At 46.2% G+C, this 10,258-nt stretch overlaps 1 long non-coding RNA gene and 1 pseudogene across 2 annotated transcripts; both read right to left on the reverse strand.

Moving 5' to 3' along the window:
* Positions 1–2,014: 2,014 nt before the first annotated feature.
* LOC104917238 lies at positions 2,015–7,887 on the reverse strand. 2 transcript variants are annotated; one of them, XR_002110828.2, is made up of 3 exons: positions 7,806–7,887; positions 3,580–7,423; positions 2,015–3,357 (listed from the first exon to the last, which is right to left on the reverse strand). It is a non-coding gene; the product is annotated as an uncharacterized LOC104917238 (long non-coding RNA). The 2 variants fall into 2 exon arrangements; XR_002110829.2 differs by having other exon boundaries at positions 2,016–4,609; positions 5,527–7,423.
* Positions 7,888–7,983: 96 nt separating this feature from the next.
* Positions 7,984–10,256, reverse strand: LOC116217818 (annotated as a pseudogene).
* Between the last annotated feature and the right edge of the window lie 2 nt (positions 10,257–10,258).

Raw genomic sequence — 10,258 nt, forward strand, 5'->3', positions numbered from 1 at the left:
AAACTGCACACAGTTGAGGTGAGGCCACACAGCACAGAGTAGACTGGGACAATCACTTTCTCTTGACCGGTTAGCAGTGCTGTGCCTGCTGCACTGCAGGATACAGTGCATGCTGTATCCTGCTATGGCACACTGTTGACTCAGATTCAATTTCTGTCAACCAGAACTCCCAGAATCCTTCCTGAGAAGCTGCTTACCAGCCTCTCATCCCTCATTCTGTATGTATATCCAGGGTTGCTCTGTCCCAGGTGCAGAATCCTGCACTTGCTTCTGTTAAACTTCATGCAACTGGTAATCTAATTTGCCAAGATCTCTCTGCAAGGCCTCTGTACCTTCAAGAGAGTCAACAGCTTCTCTCATTTTAGTATTATCTACAAACTTAGCATGCAGTCAAGTCCTGTATTCAGATCTCTTATAATAGCACTACAGAGAGCTGGTTCTAAAATGGGGCCCTGGAGAACCCCACTGGTTACTGGTCACCAGCCTGATGTAAGTCTATTAATTATAACACTTTGTGCCAGCAAGTCAATCAGCCAGTTATTCACCCATTACATTATGGTTTTTGCCTAGTTTTATGCTGGACATTTTGTCCAGAAGGATAATGTTAGAAACAACATTGAAAGCTTGGGTGAAGTCCAAAAATAGTACATCAGCTGGCTGTCTGAGTAGCTATGTTTGTTCCTGTGGCTGTAGATATCACAAGGGATGTAGAGTTTTCTGCTGGGTGGATATCGTGAAAGGAGCTCCTTGTGAGCAAAATGTCCTGGTTTCAGTTAGCATAGAGTTAACTTTCATCCTAGTGGTTGACATAGTGCTGTGTTTTGGATTTAAGATGAGAATCATGTTGATGACACAGGTGTTTTAGATGACATACAGGTGTTTTAGATGTGTCTGAGCAGTGCTTACATTAAGTCAAGGACTGTTTGGCTTCTCAGATTGTTCTGCCAGAAAAAAAGGCTGAGGCTGCACAGGAAGCTGAGAGAGGACAGAATTGGGACAGCTGACCTAAACCAGTCAAAGTGATATTCCCTACCATATTATGTCATGTTGAACAGTGAAACTGAGAGTTGTCCAGAGCTGCTGCTTGGGCACTGTCAGCAAGCAGTAAGCATTTGCTTTGTGCATCACTTCTTGGTCCAGACTTGTTTAACATCTTCATCAGTGACCTAGGAGGGATAGAGTCCATCCTCAGCAAGTTTTCTGATGATACAAAGCTGACAGGTATGGCTGACACACCAGAATATTGTGCTTTCATCCAGTGAGACTTGGAGATGCTGGAGAGTTGTGTGGAGAGGAATATTCAACAAGGGCAAGTGTAGAGCCTTACACCTGGGGATGAGTGTCCCTTCCATCTGAAACTATGATTCTATGGCACAGTTTGTGAACTCACACATTGCATTGCTTATTGGCTCAGTTTTGGTCAGCAGCAGGTTCCTTTCTCAGCTGACTGGAACTGGCTCTTCCCTAACATGGGACAACTTCTGGACTCTCCTCACAGGGGTCATCCCTACAGTTATATTCTTTACTAAAATCTTGCCACATAAGCCCAACACGTGGATTTCCCTTAAGCAGGAATTCCGTGCACCCCTTTCTGTTGCACTCAGGCTGACCTTGCCATTCTTCTGACACTGCTGTTGTCTATGAGGCCTTCACTCTTTGTGCCCCTGTCTCCTGTACAAGTTATGGCTGGGATACAGTTAATTTTTTTCAGAGTATCTTGCATGTTGCTATCTTTTGGATTTGTAACAAAAAGACTGTTGATAACACTCTGATGCTTTGTTGTTGCTGAGCAGCACTAACACGGGATCAAGGCCTTCTGTTTCTTGCACTGCTCTGCCAGTGAGTAGATTTATCGTCCATGGGAAGTTCGTTGGGGGCACAGACAGGACAGATAACTCCAAATGACCAAAGAAACATTCCACAGAATATAATGCCATGTTCAATAATAAAATCTGGGAAAAAAAAAAAGAATGGAAGAAAGGGGAACATTCAGAGCTATGGCATTTGTATGGCATAACGAAGTCTTGCTTTCCTAGAAATGGTGGAATATCTTCCTGCTGATGGGTAGTCAGTTATTTTAGTTTATTTTGCTTTGACAGCATGCACTCTTTTTATTTCCAAGAATTCTATTCCTTTTCATTTTTTTTATTGTGTTCCCCATCCATCGTGGGAGGAGTGAGCAAGGAGCTCTATAGTGATTAGCTGCCTGTCAGGGTTAAATCAAGACGACGCCTAGAGGCATTGTAGGCTAAGGCTGAGGACTGCTACTTCCTGTGGCACATTTACAAAAGGCATGGAATCAGATTTTTGTTGAAGTCCAGTTGGATTTCCCATGGCTGTGCAAACCAGGCAAAAGTAGCAAGCTGAGTCCTCAGGGTGCAGAGCACACAAAAGAAGAGATGCCACGGACAGAGAATTGTCCTTGGAAGACTCTGTCTTTTACTCCCAGCAAGTATTGAATGGTTGAAGAATCATAGCTGGTATAAGAAATGCTCTCAAGACTGCCACTGAGTACCTGCTGGTACTACCAAAAGTGATGATTTATCAAGGTGAAGCCATATCTCTGACAGGAAAGGAGCATAGAGTACCCCAGGTGCTCTTTGGCCACCACCAGCCTCAACAACTCAGTTATGCTCACACCCCTGCAGAAAGAGAACCCGAGGAGCTATGAGGAGCTGAGCACACATAGGGGAAGGGGTAACATTCCCCAACCACTCCAGCACCCCTGGTCCAGGACAGACATAGACACCAATATCCTCCGTCCTTCCAAAGTGCCTGGCCAGGGGCACTGCCCCAGTTTGAAGTGGGACATGGGGGAAGATATGAGTGTTGTTGGTTTATCTGCAAACAGTCCTGTAGTCCATAGTCTGAACACCTCTACAGAAATGCAGAGAGGTGTTGGGGTGGGAGAAGATGTTGGAACTGTTCTTATGTCAAGAAAAGAATTATTTCAGGGATGAAAGCACCGCCAACGTAGATTTTGCAGAGCTTGTTCTCTAGTGCTGTTTATAGTGATGCAGATTTTGCATGGGTGAAAACAGGGTTTAGCTCATCGTGGTGTTTCACACCACAAGAATAAACTGCAGCATCTTGGAAAGAAACATTTGCTGTTTCTAAGGGGGGTGTTTTATTTTCATAGACCATCACAGAAAACTGGTGATCACAAAACTCATTATCCCCTGAAGATCCAAATGCTTCCAGGACATATTCGAAGGAACTTCCCAGAAGCTGGTGGTACCAAAAGAAATTCAAAGTCCTGTAACTGTCCTCAGTGGTGTACTGGCAGGGCAGAAGCACTGCTCAATTGTGGTTGACATCTCAGAGAAGAATTCCTTTTGGGGCTGCCTCCAGTGACACCTGCAACACAGGCAGACATACGTTCGCAAAGCAGCTTGCTTCTTTCTCTCACTTACTTCATGTTTATGTCCTCAAACCTTCCTGTCTTTCACAGAAAGTCCAGATATGTTCCTTCATCACCCCTCTGCATTTCTCCCTTATTTTGTCATTTTCTCAGCACAGACCTCCACATACCCAGTTAGAAACCTTGGGACACAATAGAAAGCTCATGAATATACACACCTTAGTGGATTAGTAGGACACATGCTGGCAAAGAGGTGATGAAGATCATCTTTCTGAGCTCCAAAATCCCAGCCCTTCAAAAGACTCTTAAGCATTCTGCATAATAAGGTGCTTTTGTCAGTGACATCCTGCAGACTGCTGGGGTGTGCATTAGGGGTCACACCTTCAGGATGGGAAGGGCAAGACTAAAGCCCATTGACATCTTGCCTTTGCTTGTCTTGGCAGCAGAGGATGAAGAGAGTCTCAGTGACTTCCTGCACATTTTTCCAGGTTTCTCTCTCCAGTCGTAAGATTTATTCTACAAAGGAGCATCTGCCCTTCATTGTAGAGTGTATATTCTTTTGTGTGCTATTTGTTGGTGGGAGAGCTTTTGAAAGCACAGCGGTACTTTGTAATGTTCAAAGTTTTCAGAAACATGGGTGTAGCATTCTTTTAGAAAGGTTCTGTGTTTCTCCTAGTTTAACTTCTGTAATTCTGGAAGTAGCAGTTCAGCAACTCTCCACACATGAGAATCTGGAGACACAGGGAGAAGATGATGAAGGAGAAAGGAAGGTGTTTTAATAGATGAATGTATCAATTCCTGTAACAAGAGAATAGAGACCTGATTTTGGTGAGTCTTAGCACTGGCTGCAGCAGAGCAGGCTGACAGATCTGTAGAGCAGGAGTATATGCAGCCCCATCTGCAGCACTGTAATGCACCTGTGCAGGACACAGGGAGAACTTGGTGCTTCCTAGCTGCTGTTGGCATGGCACAAAGGAATAGGATCAGGATCAGGATTAGGAAAGAAGTAGGAGACAAAATCCTCAAGTTCAGAGCCTATGGGTAGAGAACTGTTGAGGAACAACCCCAGCACTGAAAACTAGACCTCAGGGCCATGCCTTTCCTTCCATCTTCCTGGCAGATCCACAATCTTCATTTTGTTGAGTAATTTGTATCTGAAGTAAAGAGGCCCTTTCATCACTGCACATCTAATTCTGCAGCAATCTGTCAGCCAAGGCAGTATTCTTCTTATGCAAGATGAGGTCTGCCCTGTAAAGAACAGACCCTCAGTCAAAATCCAGCCAGGCAGTGAATATCCTGTGGACAAAGCAGCTGTTGCTCTCTGCAGATCTGGTAGTACTCTACCAGAAGAAAAAGGGATTTTGTTTCAAGGATTTTGTGACAGACTGCCTGACTGATGTGAAAACCTGGAGAGTGGTGATGGGAAGGAGTTGTTTTGGTGCAGCACTTGTAAAAAACTGACAAGGATCCCACAACTGCCCATATCAACATGATTGCTCACCATCCTCTGCTCACTGTTCTCCCCAGTTTCTGCATTTCCCCCACCCTGTTGCCCATACTACAAAGTGACAAGGCTGACTAGGGGCTGCAGTGTAAAGGAAAGATAACACAGTAGTGAGTGTTTGATGCTGGTGCACAGCAATGTGCAGAGGCATACTCTAGTGCTGGGAACCAGGGCTTCTGCAAAGCAGATGGGACAAGCTGTGCCGGGGTCAGAATGTTCTTCTGCCCTGGAAGGAACTCTGACCTCGTCCTTTAGACTCCCAGGATGTAGAGTTACTCCACCACATCCCTGTGCTAGAGCTAGATGAGCCAGAGGACACTGGACCACTGTTTGCCACCAACAGCTGCCCTGATAGGTCCAGCATATCTTGGGACTCTCAAAAATTGCTCACAGTGAATATGGGCCCTTGGCCTGGGAGTAGATGGTAGCAGTAGATGTACTTGTTTGACTGTATGTTGGGGTGTGACCCAATATAGTTGATCAGTAAGGTAGTGTGTCCATGCTGGTCTTTGCCCAGAATGACAAGGTCATAGAGATCTCTGATTATTTGCAGGTAACTGCAAATTCTCACTAGTAAAGTATGATTATGATTACTTATGATTACTTAATATCATGCAAGGCTATAATATATACTTTGGAGTATCATCAATACAAAACTCACCAAATGGGACCCAGGAGTAGGACTAATTTAAGGCAAAGTCTTCCTCTTCATGGATAATCCATGGCATGGAGGCTGCCAGACATTCCCAGCAAGGATCCAGTCCATCTAGTACCCCTTGCAGGTTAGTTCCTAGTTCTCTTTTCCTCCTCTTGTCATGTTTTCCAGCACCATGACAATATGAGTCCCTTGCACACACCTCATCCCTTTATATCTGAGTCTCAGGAAATTGCAGATTATCCCTCCCCAAAGGAACTATTCTCTATTGAGTCAAGCCTATCTGAGGAACACCTATGGTGGGTAGACTACCCCTTTCTGACAATTGACAGAGGAAATAACTGACCAGTAATTTTCTCTGCTATTCTGTAGTCAGACTTTGGGCAAAGTGAGCCATTCACAGCAGGAGGCAGTGTCAGATACAGTGCAGAAGGCCATTGGGAATAATCTTCACTGGAGCTCTCTGCAGCGTTTCCACCTCTCCAATCCAAACAGAGTTGAGGAAGAACAGAAGGTGTGAGCATGTTAATTTGGCAGGGTAACTCACGATCTTTGTCTGCACTTTTCAGTGACTGTTCAGGCTACATAGTGTGCCCCTCAACACCTCCAGCAATGCTAAGGATTGACATTGCCTTTCGGCATATATGAGGAGACACCACTGTGAAGGAAGGGAGAGAGATTAACCTAATGAACAATCGCTATCAGGTGCAAGATGGGGAGAAATAAACATTTAAAATGTAATTTGGAATGAGTTAGTGGTGCCCTCCATCACATTTACTATTTGTTCTTCCAGTTGTAGTCCTTTTCTTACAAAACCCTGACCTCTTCCTCACACACTTGGATAATTCTCAAGCATGAGGAAGAATCAAAACCATGCTGCTAACACCCAAACTACAAGCTCCTTGATCCTTCCAGCAGTGGGACTGGGTCTAGCCATGTACTTCTACACTATTGCAGGCATGGGCTATCTGTTTCAAGTTCCTCCTTCCTTCAGCCCTCCTATTCAGCCCATCCTGTCCCTCCTTGTGACTTATCCTTCCTCTGGATGCATGCTCTGTATTTGACCTTGGAAGTTCCCAGCTCAAACACTTGCACATTTCCTCCTGCTGGAATCAAAATCCAACTAAATTCATGTTTAAGCCACCATGACTAGTACTGTCTCCTTCCACCACTGCTACTGTTTAGGGGTGGTTAGTTGTGTCACCAAACAGACAGCATGAAAGGAGTACTGTGTGCAGACAGAAAAAAAGAGTCCTCAGATTTGGGATGACTATCAGTTTTCTGTTGGGCAGAGAAACCAGCACAGATTCAGGGACATGGGAACACTTCCCCAGCCATTCACTGGTGGTTCTCCAGAGCAGAGTGCAAGTATGAACACCTCCCTGCAGCGAACAGAAAGTCTTCCTCAGTCTCAGGACAATGGAGCTTCCTCACATGCTGAGGGCTTAGCTGAAAGCTGTTAGGCAGAAAAGAAAGTTTTCCTCCTCGTGGTGTTTTGCCTTGCAGTTAAAGCCACAAGAGTAAAGGTCCCTGGTTTTTCATCGTGGCCCTGACAATTTGGACAATGCTCTCAGATATATGGTTTGAATTCTGGAAGGTCCTCTGTGCAGCCAAGGCTTGGACTTGATAATCTTCATGGTTTCCTTCCAACTCAGGATGTTCTGTGATTCTGAGAAGTGTAGGAATGTCTCCCAGAAAGAGCTCCCTTTCCTGACAGGAATAGTTAGCAGAGACAGTGCAAAGCACAGCAGAAGGACAAGAAGGTCAATATGTCTTGTTAATACTCACTCCCATGCCCCAAAGTAGCAACCCTCAATAAGCATTTCTGATGGTTAGTCTCTCTCCTTAAACCCAGGAGAGCTTTGCTGGGTTCTTTACTCATTTCCCATGAGCTTGGACATATCTGTAAAAAACAAAACAGTATGTTCTTAATGATACTTGCCCCTGTTGCACAGGTTGTGTAGGCAGAGACAGCGTCACTCTAAGCCCCATGTATCCTTGCTGGGCAGGATGAGCTCAGAGCTACATGTGAACGGTGGTGAGAGGCAACTGCTTCTCAGAGCACCCACACCTTCCTGTACACAGCTGCATGCTGCAGGCACCAGTGTGTGCTCAGTGCACAGAAGTAGACAGCTCTGTGCTGAAACTTGACATCCCGCACATGGAGAAGCACATGGGAGTTCTCCATAGAAAGCACAGAGGAGAACCTCCCAGAACTCATACGAGGCCTGAATGCATTCACCCACAGCAGTAGCTGAGGGGCCTGGGTTAGGTGCTGCTGGTACCAGTAGATGTAGAAAACCGAGCTGCTGGTGGAGAAATTGCAGTGCAGTCTTGTCTCGTGTCCTATCTGAACGGCTATTTCTTGTAGATACTGCAGCACAAAGTCCTTCTGTGCATGACCTGTAAAGCCAGAAAAACATTTCAGCACAGCTTGACTATATATCCATTGTCTCTCTCTCATGCATCTATCACTGTACCAACCTGCTCACTGTCTCTACTCTACATTTCACTGTTCACAGGCTGTAAAATCCTGAGCTAAGTACACATGCACTTTTCTTTCGCTACTTATACCTTTCAGCTTACCTGTTTTATCACTCCAGGCTCTGAGTCCATCTGTTCTGTCAATTCCTGAGCTGTATTAACCCTTTATTTCTTTTGGCAGAAGAGGTGAGCTATGTCCCACCTCACTTTGTGATTTCTTACTGTGAAATTTACTGCATACTTCATCCTACATATTCTGTCCAAGCTTTTTCATTGAGCCACATCTAAGTTCTTGCATGGACTCAGCCTTCTTTCCTGCTCTATCAAGGATTATACACATCTCCACACAGACTAACAGCATTTTCTCCAGTACATCCAGGAGGACACAAACTCCTATCTACTATTCTGGTCTGTTCCCTAGCAGCAATCCTTCTTTCACCATATATACCTACGAATAGTGCATGTAATATGCCAGGTATCTGCAAAAGAGAAGGCCAGAGACTTATTCATCTCCATACTGTCATTGCTTCTGACATCTGCCAAATTATTTGCTGTACCCACCTGCAAGCCCTGCTATACCTACAGAAAATATTTCCAGTTCTACCAGGAAGATAGCATTTATATTCCCCTCCCCCTCCAGAAATGACGGAGTGCTATCTTGCCCCAGTCTTCCCCCTCAGAATATCGCATCTCACCGAAGTCTGTCAGTCCCATCAAGGCTGTCAGAAAAAGCAGGACCATGTCACACTCTTGCCTTCACTGGGTATCACACAGTGCTTGGAACGAGAGAGCTCAATCTGGCAAGTTCTCAGCTTCTCTCTCTGCCACCTATAAGCAGCATCTAGACTTCAACAGCAGGGGTGGAGCAAAGCTCTCTCTGCTGCTCCAAAGGAGCACACCTCTTCCACAGTAAGGATCTCAAGAGTGAAGAGGAACTGGTGGTTAAACCTCTCAAGAAAAAAATCAAATCAATCTGTTCTGTGGTGAGGGTTACCTATGGTCAGACACAGACTTCTCAGCTTTGGGAGCTTCTTACATGGAACGGAATGGTTGAAGGGGACCTACAGAGATCTTCAAGTACAACTGCCTTGTGTGGTCAGGCCACAGCTGATTTTGCTGGTTGTGAAGGTCACTTAGTCAGTGATACGGTAAAAAGTCCCAAAAGTGACCGCTATGTACTTCCCCCACTTTGCCCTTCCTGATGCACATAGCCAGTCCCAGCAAAGAGTAAGTGTCCTCAGTGAGCTACCCCTGCCATCCAAAACTCAGCCAGACTCAGATACCTGCATCTACCTCTGCTGCCAATGAATAAGGGATTGCTTCTACTGCCCTTCTCCTCTGTATCCCTAGACACAAAGGAACCTACAAACAGATGTCAACTTTCTCTCCAACATTCCCCATTCCCAGGGCATGGACCAAGTTCTACAAGGGAAACATCTCCATGCACAGCTCCTACTGCAGAAAGCCCCGCAAAGAGAGAGAGAGACACTCTCCAGCTCTGGCAGAAAAGGACTTCTAACCACAACCTTCTGCTCAGCTGTCAGGTATATGCGCACATAGCCTTCTGATTCAACATGGGCTGCAGAAACCCCCCGACTCAGCTAAGCACTAAAGCTGAATATTTTTAATGCCTCTCAAAGGCAGTGAGGTGCCCACCAGCACTTCTCTTTGAGGACCCTGCGTGGATAAATTAGCACTGTGGCAGGAAATGAGTTGCCAAAAGGGGTCATTAGAATGAGCATCAAATGCGGAAATCATCTCTATACCAAAGATGCTGTGTTTAGGGCAAGATGAAATCCTGTTAAAAAAAACTCATGCTCTTGGAAAGCAATCGCGAGCCTCTCATTGAACACTGGGCTGGGTAGAAGCTTTCGAGCACCAGCAGCGCCCCCTGCGGACCGAACTGTGCCGCCCGCCGCGGTTCGTGCCCGGCCGCAGCCCCGGCTTCGCTTCCCGTGGGTCTACAGCGCAGTAATACACCGCCGCGTCCCCGTACCGGGGCCGGGCGAGCCGCAAGGCGCTGGAGCGGCGGTCTGCCGACACCGACAGCTGCCCCGCCGGGTCCCGCACCTCCTTGGACGCCTTCGTAAATAACCCGATGAATGCGGGCCCGGCTCGGACAGACGGTACCAGTAGACGTTAGCGTAAGACTGAATGTTAGGGTGCGAGCAGGTGATGTTGATGCCGGTGCCCTCGCTGGTCACTGCCGACGGCTTCTGCTGCACCTGGGCTCTGCTCACAGCCACTGCCGAGA

The sequence above is a fragment of the Meleagris gallopavo genome, unplaced genomic scaffold (genome assembly GCF_000146605.3).
Source record: "Meleagris gallopavo isolate NT-WF06-2002-E0010 breed Aviagen turkey brand Nicholas breeding stock unplaced genomic scaffold, Turkey_5.1 ChrUn_random_7180001957810, whole genome shotgun sequence".
Classification (NCBI taxonomy): domain Eukaryota; kingdom Metazoa; phylum Chordata; class Aves; order Galliformes; family Phasianidae; genus Meleagris; species Meleagris gallopavo.